At 45.8% G+C, this 16,901-nt stretch overlaps 1 long non-coding RNA gene across 3 annotated transcripts; it reads left to right on the top strand.

The window, feature by feature from the left end:
- Positions 1-2,989: 2,989 nt before the first annotated feature.
- LOC135546917 (uncharacterized) lies at positions 2,990-9,046 on the top strand. Of its 3 annotated transcripts, XR_010456637.1 has the most exons (7): positions 2,990-4,044; positions 4,165-4,317; positions 4,620-4,756; positions 5,026-5,119; positions 5,276-5,572; positions 5,752-7,105; positions 7,189-9,046. It is a non-coding gene; the product is annotated as an uncharacterized LOC135546917 (long non-coding RNA). The 3 variants fall into 3 exon arrangements; XR_010456635.1 differs by lacking the exon at positions 2,990-4,044 and having other exon boundaries at positions 4,074-4,317; XR_010456636.1 differs by lacking the exon at positions 2,990-4,044 and having other exon boundaries at positions 4,074-4,317; positions 5,245-5,572.
- The last annotated feature ends 7,855 nt before the right edge of the window (positions 9,047-16,901 follow it).

Here is a 16,901-nt window from a genome sequence, read left to right as displayed (position 1 = left end):
GATCAGAACCCGAGGTAGAAGCCACCGGTGAGGGAGACAGAGCCAAGGACAAATACATTGGTACCTCCAGATCCAATCTTGATTTTGATCCTGCCTGCCGTACTGTACCTGCCTGACTCTGATTTTGATTACAACCGTTTTCCTGCCTTGACTTACCTTTTGCCTGCCCCTTGAATTATAATAAACTCTGAGACTCTTACTATCTGCCTCCTGTGTCTGCATCTGGGTCTTAGCCGTGATAGTATTCATGGTACAATCAACATTCATCCTATTCTCGCTATACACCAAGTCACTTGGCTCTGTCATAACCTCACATGGTCTCTCCTATCATTGCTATGCAGACGACACACAATTAATCTTCTCCTTTCCCCCTTCTGATGACCAGGTGGCGAATCGCATCTCTGCATGTCTGGCAGACATATCAGTGTGGATGACGGATCACCACCTCAAGCTGAACCTCGGCAAGACGGAGCTGCTCTTCCTCCCGGGGAAGGACTGCCCGTTCCATGATCTCGCCATCACGGTTGACAACTCCATTGTGTCCTCCTCCCAGAGCGCTAAGAACCTTGGCGTGATCCTGGACAACACCCTGTCGTTCTCAACTAACATCAAGGCGATGGCCCGTTCCTGTAGGTTCATGCTCTACAACATCCGCAGAGTACGACCCTGCCTCACACAGGAAGCGGCGCAGGTCCTAATCCAGGCACTTGTTATCTCCCGTCTGGATTACTGCAACTCGCTGTTGGCTGGGCTCCCTGCCTGTGCCATTAAACCCCTACAACTCATCCAGAACGCCGCAGCCCGTCTGGTGTTCAACCTTCCCAAGTTCTCTCACGTCACCCCGCTCCTCCGCTCTCTCCACTGGCTTCCAGTTGAAGCTCGCATCCGCTACAAGACCATGGTGCTTGCCTACGGAGCTGTGAGGGGAACGGCACCGCAGTACCTCCAGGCTCTGATCAGGCCCTACACCCAAACAAGGGCACTGCATTCATCCACCTCTGGCCTGCTCGCCTCCCTACCACTGAGGAAGTACAGTTCCCGCTCAGCCCAGTCAAAACTGTTCGCTGCTCTGGCCCCCCAATGGTGGAACAAACTCCCTCACGACGCCAGGACAGCGGAGTCAATCACCACCTTCCGGAGACACCTGAAACCCCACCTCTTTAAGGAATACCTAGGATAGGATAAAGTAATCCTTCTCACCCCCCCCCTTAAATGATTTAGATGCACTATTGTAAAGTGCACAGGGTAGGGCAGTGTGAGCAGAACCAGCGGTGTCGTTTGACTTAGCAAACGAAGATCGGATGTAGTCGACCTTCTTTTCAAAATGGTTGACGAAGTCATCTGCAGAGAGGGAGGAGGGGGGGAGGGGGAGGAGGATTCAGGAGGGAGGAGAAGGTGGCAAAGAGCTTCCTAGGGTTAGAGGCAGATGCTTGGAATTTAGAGTGGTAGAAAGTGGCTTTAGCAGCAGAGACAGAGGAGGAAAATGTAGAGAGGAGGGAGTGAAAGGATGCCAGGTCCGCAGGGAGGCGAGTTTTCCTCCATTTCCGCTCGGCTGCCCGGCGCACTGTTCTGTGAGCTCGCAATGAGTCGTCGAGCCACGGAGCGGGAGGGGAGGACCAAGCCGGCCTGGAGGATAGGGGACATAGAGAGTCAAAGGATGCAGAAAGGGAAGAGAGGAGGGTTGAGGAGGCAGAATCAGGAGAAGGTATGAGCAGAGGGAAGAGATGATAGGATGGAAGAGGAGAGAGTAGCGGGGGAGAGAGAGCGAAGGTTGGGACGGCGCGATACCATCCGAGTAGGGGCAGTGTGGGAAGTGTTGGATGAGAGCGAGAGGGAAAAGGATACAAGGTAGTGGTCGGAGACTTGGAGGGGAGTTGCAATGAGGTTAGTGGAAGAACAGCATCTAGTAAAGATGAGGTCGAGCGTATTGCCTGCCTTGTGAGTAGGGGGGAAGGTGAGAGGGTGAGGTCAAAAGAGGAGAGGAGTGGAAAGAAGGAGGCAGAGAGGAATGAGTCAAAGGTAGACGAGGGGAGGTTAAAGTCGCCCAGGACTGTGAGAGGTGAGCCGTCCTCAGGAAAGGAGCTTATCAAGGCATCAAGCTCATTGATGAACTCTCCGAGGGAACCTGGAGGGCGATAAATGATAAGGATGTTAAGCTTGAAAGGGCTGGTAACTGTGACAGCATGGAATTCAAAGGAGGCGATAGACAGATGGGTAAGGGGAGAAAGAGAGAATGACCACTTGGGAGAGATGAGGATCCCGGTGCCACCACCCCGCTGACCAGAAGCTCTCGGGGTGTGCGAGAACACGTGGGCGGACGAAGAGAGAGCAGTAGGAGTAGCAGTGTTATCTGTGGTGATCCATGTTTCCGTCAGTGCCAAGAAGTCGAGGGACTGGAGGGAGGCATAGGCTGAGATGAAGTCTGCCTTGTTGGCCGCAGATCGGCAGTTCCAGAGGCTACCGGAGACCTGGAACTCCACGTGGGTCATGCGCGCTGGGACCACCAGATTAGGGTGGCCGCGGCCACGCGGTGTGGAGCGTTTGTATGGTCTGTGCAGAGAGGAGAGAACAGGGATAGATAGACACATAGTTGACAGGCTACAGAAGAGGCTACGCTAATGCAAAGGAGATTGGAATGACAAGTGGACTACACATCTCGAATGTTCAGAAAGTTAAGCTTACGTAGCAAGAATCTTATTGACTAAAATGATTGAAATGATACAGTACTGCTGGAGTAGGCTAGCTGGCAGTGGCTGTGTTGTTGACTTTGTAGGCTAGCTGGCAGTGGCTGCGTTGTTGACACTACACTAATCAAGTCGTTCCGTCGAGTGTAATAGTTTCTACAGTGCTGCTATTCGGGGGCTAGCTGGCTAGCTGGCTAGCTAGCAGTGTTGATTACGTTACGTTACGTTAAAAGAACGACAATAGCTGGCTAGCTAACCTAGAAAATTGCTCTAGACTACACAATTGTCTTAGATACAAAGACGGCTATGTAGCTAGCTAGCTACGATCAAACAAATCAAACCGTTGTACTGTAATGAAGTGAAATGAAAATGTGATACTACCTGTGGAGCGAAGCGGAATGTTGACCGGGTTGTTGAAGTTCTATTCAGTAGACGTTGGCTAGCTGTTGGCTAGCTAGCTAGCAGTATCTCCTACGTTAAGGACGACAAATAGCTGGCTAGCTAACCTCGGTAAATTAAGATAATCACTCTAAGTCTACACACTCTAAACTACACAATTATCTTGGATACGAAGACAGCAAAGACAGCTATGTAGCTAGCTAACACTACACTAATCGAGTCGTTCAGTTGAGTGTAATAGTTTCTACAGTGCTAGTAGACGGTGGACGTTAGCTAGCTGCTGGGCAGATAGCAGTGTAGACTACGTTAGGACGACGAAATATGATAATTACGCAATTATCTTTGATACAAAGACGGCTATGTAGCTAGCTAAGAAGAAATTGCTAAGATTAGACAAATCAAACCGTTGTACTATAATGAAATGTAATGAAAATGTAATGAAAAGTTATACTACCTGCGGACCGAAGTGTAGATGCGACCGCTTGCTCCAACCCAATCGGCAGCTAGCTAACTGTTTCGTACTCGCTTTATCACAAGTTGAATTTGGCAGGCTTGTAAGACTGTTCCTCGAACATGACAACATAATATAGTGACTAGCTGGAATTATGAGTATTTTATTGAACTAATTAGGCCGTCAATATTTCGGGACAGTGAATGCGAGTTCAATAGTCTGTTTGCTGTAGTTTGGGACCTGCTTCAAGTAAGTTGTGGTCATGATCCAATATTTTCATAATATACTTTGAAATTAGCATTGCAGGAGTATTGGTGAAAATGTTTGTAGTCATCCTTATATAATGTGTCATGATTGAAATTCAAATGTAATGCTTTTTCATCCGTTTTGGCCTTATCTCGTACCAGTAACTGCTTTCAGACCTAGTCATGCTGATCAGGGTGAAATTCAATGGTGAACAAAAATATGTCAAGATCATTTACCTGACACTTGAAGACCTTTTGATTGGAGGTAAACCTTTCATTTGTGATTGGAAATAAATGTATTGTTTTCATAACAGTCAGTCTGATTAGTCTTACCATTTACGATTGCAATTCTAATTGTAGGTTGTTTTTTAAATGTTTGTCACAGCTTTCCTGACATTTGAGATCCCACTTACTAGTTTATCAGAGGCAAAGCTGTATGATGGGTCTGGAACTGAAGTTGATGGGGATGTGTTTGAGGAGGCGGTGACACGGCCAAATCTTGGAGTTTTCAAGCTCACCCTGTACAATGATGCTAAAGGTATGTTTCAAGTCTTGGTTACTTGTGGCATCACTTTCAATATAACCATACATTTGACATGCATGTAATTGTCATCTTTTTTTACTGCATAATCTTCTCTGAGTCCTGTCTGCCAGTTCTGTGGTGGGTGGTTCAGACCATGAGTCAGTTGATGATACAATAATTTTTAGCGAGGATGGAAGCCCTCCACAAAAGCATCAAAAGATCTGATGACAAAGCAAAGAATTTACATTTGTAATTCATTCTTCAATTCAATGGATTTTTCAATGCTGTTTTTTTTATTGTTATTATTTTTTTTACAGCTAATAGAGAGCATACTGAAGAAAAAGCCTGGTGGAGAGGTTATCATCAAGGAGTACTCCAAAACTAAAAGCCTGACTGACTGCACCAGACAAAATATGAACAACATTCTTGTTTCGGCGATGACAGAGACTCATGGGTAAGTTTAAAGGAAAGATTCATAATGAAAATGGTTGCGCTTTACTTGCTCCCATATCTGCTGAATGTTAAAAATGACTTCTGTATCAGTAGCTCAGTTGCATAATTGGATAGGCTACTGCTGACCGTCCACAGCTATTGGTAGAAGATTGATCTTGTATCAAACTCGATGGGATTCAAATATCACTCCTGATATTTAGCTGACTGGGGACCAATGCTGCTTGTGGAGATTCTGATTGCCGCCTAAACATAACATTATATTCTTGTCAGGACATCACCACGGCGCAGTGTGAGAGAAACATTTGCACAAGGCATTGTCTCCTTGTTTCCGTACCTGAAGGATCCCTACACCGCATATGGATATGTAAGTATAAATTACAACTGATAAAGGGCATATGTGTTTAATTTGTCTCGTATGGTATCTGAGCAAATGGGACTTGGTTATTTGTTTTTTCTTTCAAGATTAGTAACCATGTTCATTTTCTTAAGGAACATTATTACGACCCTAATAGTGGAGTAGTTCTCTTATAGAATCAAAACCATTCAGAGGAATTTGGCTTCATCAGAGAAACGGCCGACTCAACTATACTCTGGATGGCCAACTGTTGAGAGGGAGTCCAGTCCATCCACTTTGGCTACCCTGAGTTAAGACCAGTGCCGAGAGGCCATTTCTCTTATGAAGCATTGTTCTGATGAGGAAACAGTCAAACAGAAGATGAAATTGACCTTTGAGTACAGGAAGAAGTTGACCCACGACCCGAGTAAATGCTCCACCATCCTAACCGAATTTCCACGCTTTCTTAATGTGAAGGGCTTGGTAAGACAAAAAAAAAACAGTTTTAAGTTGTATAAATTGTGTTTAATCTCTAGATGCCATTTCAGGTTGGCCAGTAATAGTAGTTCAATGAATGTGTAGGCTGGTGATTTACTCAAACTCTGCTTTGGATGTTAAAGTGGAATGTTTTTGTCTTGTTTTTTTTGTGATGCTGTTTGGAGAGGGGGCCAATAACATTCAAGCAAAAGATCATCATGCTAAGCAAGGCGACTCAGGGACCTGAACTTCAGGAGCTGATCCAGATGGCAGAATCTGCAGTTGATGAGGGAGCTGACATGAATGCTGATGATCATAATTTATCCTTTATACACTGCTCAAAAAAATTAAGGGACACTAAAATAAACACATCCTAGATCTGAATTAAATATTTTCTTATGAAATACTTTTTTCTTTACATAGTTGAATGTGCTGACAACAAAATCACAAGATCAATGGAAATCAAATTTATCAACCAATGGAGGGCTGGATTTGGAGTCACACTCAAAATTAAAGTGGAAAACCACACTACAGGCTGATCCAACTTTGATGTAATGTCCTTAAAACAAGTCTGTCACATGTGCTCAGTGTGAACCTGCTTTCATCTGTGAAGAGCACAGGGCGCCAGTGGCGTATTTGCCAATCTTGGTGTTCTCTGGCCAATGCCAAACGTCCTGCACGGTGTTGGGCTGTAAGCACAACCCCCACCTGTGGACGTCGGGCCCTCATACCACCCTCATGGAGTCTGTTTCTGACCGTTTGAGCAGACACATGCACATTTGTGGCCTGCTGGAGGTAATTTTGCAGGGATCTGGCAGTGCTCCTCCTGCTCCTCCTTGCACAAAGGCGGAGGTAGCGGTCCTGCTGCAGGGTTGTTGCCCTCCTCCACATCTCCTGATGTACTGGCCTGTCTCCTGGTAGCGCCTCCATGCTCTGGACACAACGCTGACAGACACAGCAAACCTTCTTGCCACAGCTCGCATTGATGTGCCATCCTGGATGAGCTGCACTACCTGAGCCACTTGTGTGGGTTGTAGACTCCATCTCATGCTACCACTAGAGTGAAAGCACCGCCAGCATTCAAAAGTGACCAAAACATCAGCCAGGAAGCATAGGAACTGAGAATTGGTCTGTGGTCACCACCTGCAGAACCACTCCTTTATTGGGAGTGTCTTGCTAATTGCCTATAATTTCCACCTGTTGTCTATTCCATTTGCACAACAGCATGTGACATTTATTGTCAATCAGTGTTGCTTCCTAAGTGGACAGTTTGATTTCACAGAAGTGTGATTGACTTGGAGTTACATTGTGTTTAAGTGTTCCCTTTATTTTTTGAGCAGTGTATTTCAAATAACTCTGAAATGTTAATGTCACTGAAGGAATTTACCATCTTAATCAGGATCTCTTTGTTTGGGATGGGACAGTGACCTATCCTCCACCCTTCTCCTGCTCCATTTGACTCCTCCATCACAAGGCCGCAAAAGACCAGGAAATATGTCTGCATCCCAAGCTGAACAGCATCTTGTCATATTCTAAAAGGTTTGTATTGACATTCTTATTCATGGACAGTGCTGCAGCCATTATGATGAACTAATGATGGTGTTAGTTTTTGTCTTCTTCAGGCAGGAACCAGTATCCAGGAGCACCTTGATGCGATTGACCAGAGCCGCCAACCATATCTTCTTGCAGTCGGGACCAGGAAGAGCAGCATCCATGCTTACTTCATCATCCTGGACAAGCGAGCCTTGCTGTGCAAGTCAATGAGAGCTCTTGTTGCCTTCGATGAGCTTGCAACATGTACACCATCATACAAACAATTGTGTACAACATAGACATTGGGACGGTTAAGGAGACTCCAAGGGTTGCTGAGCTCAGAGCTTTTTTAAAGATGGAGTTAACTTTGATTTGGAAGATGGACTATATATGAAGAGACATCCTCTCTTTTCTAAAGAGGTAAAATGTGTTGCAAATTCAACTCTTATGACTTTGAGACCGCTAATCCATTGGGATCGAAAAAGGATATTCACAAGTTGGGAAATGTTACCCCAAAGTTGAATTCAATGTTGGTAAATATTCACTTTTCCATACCCAGGACCTTAAAACTTATGGATTGGATTCCATTCTTGAGCCAATAGTAAGTGATTTGAAAGTGCTTGAGACTGAGGGTATTGAAGTTCCCTTCTTCAGTGGTTGTATACATGGCAGTATTGTCCAAGTAACTGGAGATAATCTTGGTATACATTACCTGTTCTGTTTTGTGGAATCATTTAGTGCTCGTTATTGTTGCTGTTTTTGCCACACTGGGAAATGCACTCAGACCATTGTCAAACTATTCAGTCAAATTCAACACTACCTCATGTGTACGGTGTGAAGCATGCTTGCTTATTGAACTCTATGCAGTACTTCAATACCACAGACAATTTTTCTGTTGACATAATGCATGACATTTTAGAAGGAGTTGCACAACTTGAGGTAACTTGTGTTACAATATATACAAGCCAACTTTGTGACTGCTAAAGATGGTAGAGTTTGTTCATTTTACTATGGCTACACAGAGAGGAGGAATTTTCTACCTGCACTCAAATTGGATGATGAGGGCAATGATTTGGGTCTAAAGGCTATTCAGTCTTGGTGTCTTTTCCGTAATTTGCCATTGATATTTGGTGATCTGGTACAGAAAGATGATAAATACTGGCAGCTGCTTTTGTTACTACTACAAATTGTAAATATTGTGTTTTCTCCTATACTAACAGAGGGCATGACTATCTATCTGACGCACTTACTTGCTAAACATCATAGGCTTTTCGTGTATTTGTTTCCTGATAGAAATCTGTTACCGAAACACCACTTCATGATGCATTATCCTCGTTGTATAAGGAATATTGGGCCCATTCTTCATTCGTGGTGTATGCCCTATGAAGCTAAACATGATTTCTATAAAAAGCAACTGAAGAGTTTTAAATTACCTTAGTCAAGAAACACCAAAATGACATGGCATATAATTGGGAAACGTTCAGCCAGGATAGACTAGCTGTAGGTCCAGGAAAGATGTCAAGGCTCAATGAGCTGAAAGAAAGCCATGAGATTGCTGCCAAGCTGAATGTCTCAGTGCACACAAATGTTTTGTCAGTTAAATGGGTATAGCACCATGGTACAGAATATCGTCTTGATTTGGTCATATCTGGTGAAGTAGTCATTGAAATGCCAGTATTTTACAAAATTAAGGCTATTTTTCTGAAAGAGAAATGTTTTTTGGGGTTGGGTCAGCTCTTGAAACCTTGTGTTTTGATGATCATTTGCATGCATTTAAAGCTGTTTTGAAGCAAAGTCCACCATGCAAGGTATTTCAGGTAAATGATATAATTTACCACAAACCTTTTCATTTGCTCATGTCATATGGAGCAAGGGATTCTTTTGACTACATTGTACTCTTACTTGATAACAGTTTAAGCCAGGGCTGGGACTTGTGGTTTGGTCATAATAAACATATTTGAATGTTGAAACAGCTTTGCTTGAGTTTATTGTGAAATTCCAAGTGCTTTTACAAAATATAATTTATATTTACATGGGGGAAGAGTAAATAAATGAACACTGTATAGAGTAAACACATTTTTACTCTAAAAGGAGTCACCCTAGATCAACACTAGTGAGTGTCACTATAACACTCAAAGTGTTGATGACCTCTTAGTTTTACATTTTATCAACACCGGCCAGTATAGTGCAGTGTTAACTTTTTGCACTCCTCAGTGTTAACTCAACACAAGAAATGTAACACTTTGATCACTTTTTACTCTGTGTAGAGTGGGGCCATATGTACTTGCCGACAGTGTTACATTTAACACTGTTAAATCAACACTTTCAAATTTACTGTGTAGAGTTTACAAGCTTGATGTAACCATTGAGTGCTAGGAATATGGGACCAAATACTAAACTTTTAACCACTAATACAAAAGTGAATTTGTCCCAATACATTTGGTCCCCTAAAATGTGGCGACTATGTACAAAAAGTGCTGTAATTTCTAAATGGTTCACCCGATATGGATGAAAATACCCCAAAAAATGAAAGTGGACATTCTGCACTTTAACCCCATAGTCCTTGTATAATTTCAAATCCAAAGTGTCACTGTCCCAATACTTTTGGAGCTCACTGTATATCTGATCTTATGCAAGCAGTATATTTGTTGAAAGGGGAAGGTGAATTAGGGGTTAAATAAGCAGTTGGAGCTGCAGATCTCCTTTCAAAGTCCTTTTACACAACAATGATGGCTGTGCATTCATCATTAAGTATACCCAAGTGCACGTGTTGCTCTTTAAAATGGGCTTGTCATGTTTACATTGGTTAGTTATTGATGAATAATACTGCGTATCATAATAATTTGTAAAGTAGGAGGTTATTGATATCCCCCTTCTCATCTTAGTGCATGGATCTAAAGATGTGTGTGAAACTTCCCTCAAGAGGTAGATCTCCAACTTGATACTATGTAAGTGCAGCAAGTCATGTGCCAATACAGGATTAAAGGGATAGTTCACTCAAACTTTAAACATGATCAGATGTTTCCATACTTTAAATTCAACCACTCATTCAAAGCAGTGAAAACATCTGACCTGGTCCCATTAGTGGGCTGTTATTGTCAGTGTCTGTTCAGTAGTAAGGCTTTTGCTGTGTCACGTTGGGATCACATGACCTGGAGGTATGCCTCACTGAGCACCTCTCCCAGGCGAGAGGTGGAACAACATCTCAGTTTCCATCTAAATATACACCACTGGCAGGAACACAAACGAAGAATGACTTGGCAAATAGTGTCTGCAATCATTTTGCTTCATGCTTCACAATCCACTCGGAGCAGATTACTGTAACAAGTGAGAGTATGGTCTCTTTACATCGTATTTTTGAAACATGTTTAGAACAATATATTAATTATCAAACAATGATGCGTAACCTATTTTACTTAATTTACCTTCTCTTTGTAATACCACAATTGTTGGGAAATGGACACCGTACTCCACGACCAGCTGGCTCCACTGGGTACGACCATGAAGGAATCCTCCTCCTTCTCCACCGCCTCGACACCACCAGCGAGGTTCTCCATACTAGAGGTCAACTGATTATGATGTTTCAGCGCCGATTAATGGAGGATCAAAAAAAAAGCCGATACCGATTAATCGGGCGATTAATTTATATTTGTAATAATGACAATTACAACAATACTGAATGAACAATGAACTGTCACGGTCGTTACAATGAATGTCGGACCAAGGCAGAGCGTACGTAGAGCCCCACATGTTTCATTGAAATGAAACTCACAAAAACAATAAAGAGCAAAAAAAAAAAAAGAAAACGAAGTCATGGAGTGCTCACAGGCCACTACACACAAACAAGATCCCACAAAACACAGTGGGGAAAATGGCTGCCTAAATATGATCCCCAATCAGAGACAACGATAAACAGCTGTCTCTGATTGGGAACCATACCAGGCCAACATAGACATACAATAACCTAATAACCCACCCTAGTCACACCCCGACCTAACCACCATTGAGAATAAAGGCTCTCTATGGTCAGGGCGTGACAGTATCCCCCCCCCCAAGGTGCGGAATCAAACCAGACTCAGTAGGGGAGGGTCCGGGTGGGCATCTAACGTCGGGGGAGGCTCCAGTGCGGGGCGAAGTACCCACTCCCTTGCGGATATGGTACCGGGTAGAATGCCGTGCCCGAACTGGGCACCGGCGCAGAGGAAGGCTCCTACCATGGAGCGTGACTGGACGCCGTGCCTGGACTGGGCATCAGCGCAGAGAAGGGCTCCTGCCATGGAGCTGGACTGGACGCCGTGCTTGAACTGGGCATCGGCGCAGAGGAAGGCTCCTGCCATGCAGCGTGACTGGACGCCGTGCCTGGACTGGGCATCAGCGCAGAGAAGGGCTCCTGCCATGCAGCGTGACTGGACGCCGTGCCTGGACTGGGCATCAGCGCAGAGAAGGGCTCCTGCCATGGAGCTGGACTGGACGCCGTGCTTGAACTGGGCATCGGCGCAGAGGAAGGCTCCTGCCATGGAGCGGGACTGGACGCCATGCTCGGACTGGGCCTCGGCGCAGAGGAAGGCTCCTGCCCTGGAGCTGGAGGTTCTGGACCGTGGACCGTCGCAGGAGGTTCCGGACTGTGGACCATCTCAGGACTGGGAACTATTGCCGGAAGCTCTGGACTGGGAACTGTCCCCGGAAGCTTGGTGCGTGGGGCCGGCACTGGTGGTACCAGGCTGGTGACATACACCTCAGGATGAGCGCACAGGACGTACTGGACTGTGGAGGCGCACTGGAGGCCTGATGCGTGGGACCGGTGCAGGTGGCACCGGGCTGGTGACACGCACCTCAGGTCGAGTGCGGGGAGGAGGCACAGGACGTACTGGACTGTGGACATGCACTCCAAGCAGAGTGCGAGGAGCAGGAACAGGACGCACCTGACATGGAAAGCGCACTTGAAGGAGAGTGTGAGGAGCAGGCAAAGGACGTACTGGGTTGTGAAGGTGCATTGGAGACCTGGTGCGTATAGCCGGCATCAATTGTTCCGCAACTTTAACACACTTCTCATGACGAGTACGGGGAGCTGACTCATGTGGCACCAAACTGATAACACGTTCCTTTAGTCCAAATCTGTGCATCCTCCACCAACTCAACAACTCTCCCTTTTCTCTCTCCTCCAAAGTCTCCTTCTTCTCCCAGACTGACTCTGGTTCACTCCTTGGCTCCGCCCACTGCTCCATGTGCCCCCACCCAAATTTTTTATTGGGTTTCTGTGGCCTTCCTCCCCGACTTTGTCGCTGTCCCTCCTTCGCTGCTTCCGCCTGCTTCCATGGCAGGCTATTGTCTCCTGCCATTATTTCTTCCCAAGTCCAGGCTATTCTCTCCCTGATCTCCTTCAAAGACCAGGATGCCATCTCCTCCCGAGCACGCTGCTTGGTCCTGTTGTGGTGGGATCTTCTGTCACGATCGTCATGATGATTGGACCAAGGCGCAGGGTGTGTAGAATTCCACGTTTAATAAATAATAAAACTCACCAAACAAAACAGAAGATAAACGAAACGTGAAGCTAACATAGTGCTCACAGGCAACTATACAAAGTTAAGATCCCACAAAGCACAATGGGGAAATGGCTACCTAAATATGATCCCCAATCAGAGACAACGATAAACAGCTGCCTCTGATTGGGAACCATACCAGGCCAATATAGACATATAATTCCCCTAGATAACCCACCCTTAATCACACCCTGACCTAACCAACACAGAGAATAAACAGCTCTCTATGGTCAGGGCGTGACAGCCATGTAAAAAAGCTAACGTTTAAGTTCCTTGCTCAGAACATGAGAACATATGAAAGCTGGTGGTTCCTTTTAACATGAGTCTTCAATATTCCCAGGTAAGAAGTTTTAGGTTGTAGTTTTATAGAACTATTTCTCTCTATACCATTTGTATTTCATATACCTTTGACTATTGGATGTTCTAATAGGTACTTTAGCATTGCCAGCCTAATCTCGGGAATTGTTAGGCTTGAAGTCATAAACAGCGCAATTCTTGAAGCATTGCAAAGAGCTGCTGGCAAACGCAGTAAAGTGCTGTTTGAATGAATGCTTACGAGCCTGCTGCTGCCTACCACTGCTCAGTCAGACTGCTCTATAAAATCATAGACTTAATTATAATATAATAACACACAGAAATGCGAGCCTTAGGTCATTAATATGGTCAAATCCAGAAACTATCATTTCGAAAACAAAACGTTTATTCTTTCAGTAATACACGGAACCGTTCCATATTTTGTCTAATGGGTGGCATCCATAAGTCTAAATATTGCTGTTACATTGCACAACCTTCAATATTATGTCATAATTACGTAAAATTCTGGCAAATTAGTTCGCAACGAGCCAGGCAGCTCAAACTGTTGCATATACCCTGACTCTGCATGCAATGAACACAAGAGAAGTGACACAATTTCCCTAGTTTAATATTGCCTGCTAACATGAATTTCTTTGAACTAAATATGGTTAGGTGCATTCGTGCAACGATTGTGCTTTTTTTGCAAATGCGCTTTTGTTAAATCCTCCCCCGTTTGGCGAAGTTGGCTGTCTATGTTAGTCTTCACACAGTTCCCAACGAGCCAGGCGGCCCAAACTGCTGCATATACCCTGAGTCTGTTGCACAGAACGCAAGAGAAGTGACACAATTTCCCTAGTTAAAAGGAATTCATGTTAGCAATTAATATTAACTAAATATGCAGCTTTAAAAATATATATTTGTGTATTGATTTTAAGAAAGGCGTTGATGTTTATGGTTAAGTACACATTGGTGCAACGACAGTGATTTTTTTCGCAAATGCGCTTGTTAAATCCCCCATTTAGCAAAGTAGGCTGTGATTCAATGATAAATTAACAGGCACCGCATCGATTATATGCAATGCAGGACAAGCTAGATAAACTAGTAATATCATCAACCATGTGTAGTTAACTAGTGATTATGTTAAGATTGATTGTTTTTTACAAGATATGTTTAATGCTAGCTTGCACCTTGCCTTGGCTCCTTGCTGCACTCGCATAAGAGGTAGTCAGCCTGCCACGCAGTCTCCTCGTGGAGTGCAATGCAATCGGCCATGATCGGTGTCAAAAAATGCTGATTGCCGATTGTTATGAAAACTTGAAATCGTCCCTAATTAATCAGCCATTCCAATTAATCGGTTGACCTACTCCATACCTCTGATGGTGAGCCAGTCCCCCAACCTACCCAGCCGTCCACCCAGGTCAGCGATGCCCGACTGTCCCTTCCGGAGAAGTATAACGGCACTCCATTGAAATGCCGTTGCTTCCTACTCCAGCGCTCCCTCTATTTCGCCTATCAGATGGGAGCCCCCACCAACGAGAGGTCCAAGGTTACCAAGGTAATTTCTCTGCTGACCATACCAGTGTTGGAGTGGGCTACGGCATCTGGGAGAGAGGAGAGGAGGAGCTGGGTTCCCATGAGAGGTTTATGGCTCCGTTCAGGTGGTCTTCAACCAGCCTCCAGAGGGAAGAGGGAGGTGAGTGACTTTCACAACTCCAGCAGGATGCCCAGAACACTGCGGAGTACCGCCTCAGCTTCTGGACTGTGGCGGCCTCCAGCTGATGGAAGGAGCTGGCGCTCTGTACTCTATTCTGTAGTGGACTGCGCAAAGAGGTCCAGATGGAGTTGGCATGTCAGACAAAGGACAAAATATCCTTGGACGCTCTCATCGTGATGGCCATCTGTCTGGATAACCTTCTTCGGGAGCTCCGGTGTCCACCTCGTCACTCACCTCCCTCCTTTGGCTGTCCTGAGGCAGAGCCTGAAATCATGGAGGTCAGGGCCACACACTTCTTCACGTCAAAGTGGGGTCGCCTTAGACAGCTGAGACTCTGTCCCTATTGTGGCCAGGAGGTGTCCAGTGCATTCCAACCTGGGGTCCATGCCTACCCCGTGACCTTCCGTCTCCCGTGGCTCCCACTTAATAACCCCACCATCTCCTGGTCAAAGGTGACAATCATTGCCCGGGGGCCAGGATGCTGGAGAACATTCTTTCCCGCACCCTGTGGTTCCACGTCGGTGGAGGGTCCTGTGAGTGTCCTCCAGCCCATTAATCGATCCTCCCATATCGTTGGCTCATGTTTTGGGACATAGATGTGGGCATCCACCAGGTTCTGGAGAGGGAACCAGCTCCTTCTACCTGCCCTCCAGAGCGCAGCTACATCTCCACGGGGTGAGAGAACGGCTGTTGACCTGGGAAAACACATCCCTCACCGCTGGACACCCAGGTATCACCTGCACCATCCAATCCCTCTCCAATAAATACTGGTGGCCCACCTTGGCTCAGGACGTCGCCCACTATGTCAACTCATGTTCGGTATGTACTCAATCCAAATCCAATTATTGGGTTCAAGTCCAGGCTCTGGCTGGGCCACTCAAGGACATTCGGAGACTTGTCCCGAAGCCACTCCTGCATTGACTTGGCTGTTGCTTAGGATTGTTGTCCTGTTGGAAGGTGAACCTTCGCCCCCAGTCTGAGGTCCACTGCGCTCTGGAGCAGGTTTTCATCAAGGATCTCTCTGTACTTTGCTCCATTCATTTTTACCTCGATCCTGACTAGACTTCTAGTCCCTGCCGCTGAAAAACATCCCCACAGCATGATGCTGCCACCACCATTCATCACCATAGGGATAGTGCCAGGTTTCCTCCAGACGTGACGCTTGGCATTCAGGCCAAACGGTTCAATCTTGGTTTCATCGGACCAGAGAACCACTGAGGAACTCTGGAGCTCTGTCAGTGACCCTGACCAAGGCCCTTCTCCCCCGACAGTTTGGCCGTGCGGCCAGCTCTAGGAATAGTCTTGGTGGTTCCAAACTTCTTCCATTTAAGAATGATGGAGGCCACTGTGTTCTTGGGGAACAGGCCACCATTAACATCGATAGGGCTGAAGTGAAGCGGGTCGATGTCAGGAAGCTTGGCCCCAGTGATGTACTGGGCTGTACGCACTACCTCCTGTAGCGCCTTACGGTCAGATGCCGAGCAGTTGCCATACCAGGCGGTGATGCAACGGGTCAGGATGCTCTCGATTGTGCAGCTGTAGAACTTTTTGAGGATCTGGGGACCCATGCCAAATCTTTTCAGTCTCCTGAGTGGGACAAGGTGATGTCAGAAGGTGAATTCACCAATTTGTAAGTCGCTCTGGATAAGAGCGTCTGCTAAATGACTTAAATGTAAATGTAAATGTCGTGCCCTCTTCACAACTGTCTTGGTGTGTTTGGACCATAATAGTTTTTGTTGGTGATGTGGACACCAAGGAACTTAACTCTCAACCCGCTCCACTTTAGCCCCATCGATGTTAATGGAGGCCTGTTCGGCCCACATTTAACTATAGTCCACGATCAGCTCCTTTGTCTTGCTCACACTGAGGGAGAGGTTGTTGTCCTGGCACTACACTGTCAGGTCTCTGACCTCCTCGCTGTAGGCTCTCATTATTGTCGGTGATCAGGCCTACCTCTGGCCAGCTTACTTTATAGTCAAACATTCCATGCACATATGTCTACTCAAAGACTGGAATAATACTGTTCAGGTACGGGCAATATTTACTTCCTTGGAGAGCATGGGTCAGGGTGGCTGGCCAATCAGGGTGTGCCCAGGGGTGAGACACATGGCTTGTCCGATTGGATGAAGCCTTGAGCTGGAGGAGATATCAATCTCTATAGTGAGTGGGAGAAAGGGTGAGGATGGGTGAGAGTCAGACACTGCAGCTCCAGGCAGACAAAAACAACAACACCCGCTGGAAATTAGTCCTACAG

The sequence above is a fragment of the Oncorhynchus masou genome, chromosome 10 (assembly GCF_036934945.1).
Source record: "Oncorhynchus masou masou isolate Uvic2021 chromosome 10, UVic_Omas_1.1, whole genome shotgun sequence".
NCBI classification, from domain to species: domain Eukaryota; kingdom Metazoa; phylum Chordata; class Actinopteri; order Salmoniformes; family Salmonidae; genus Oncorhynchus; species Oncorhynchus masou.
Note: the sequence above shows the minus strand (reverse complement) of the source record. Positions and strands in the feature narration are given on the sequence as shown.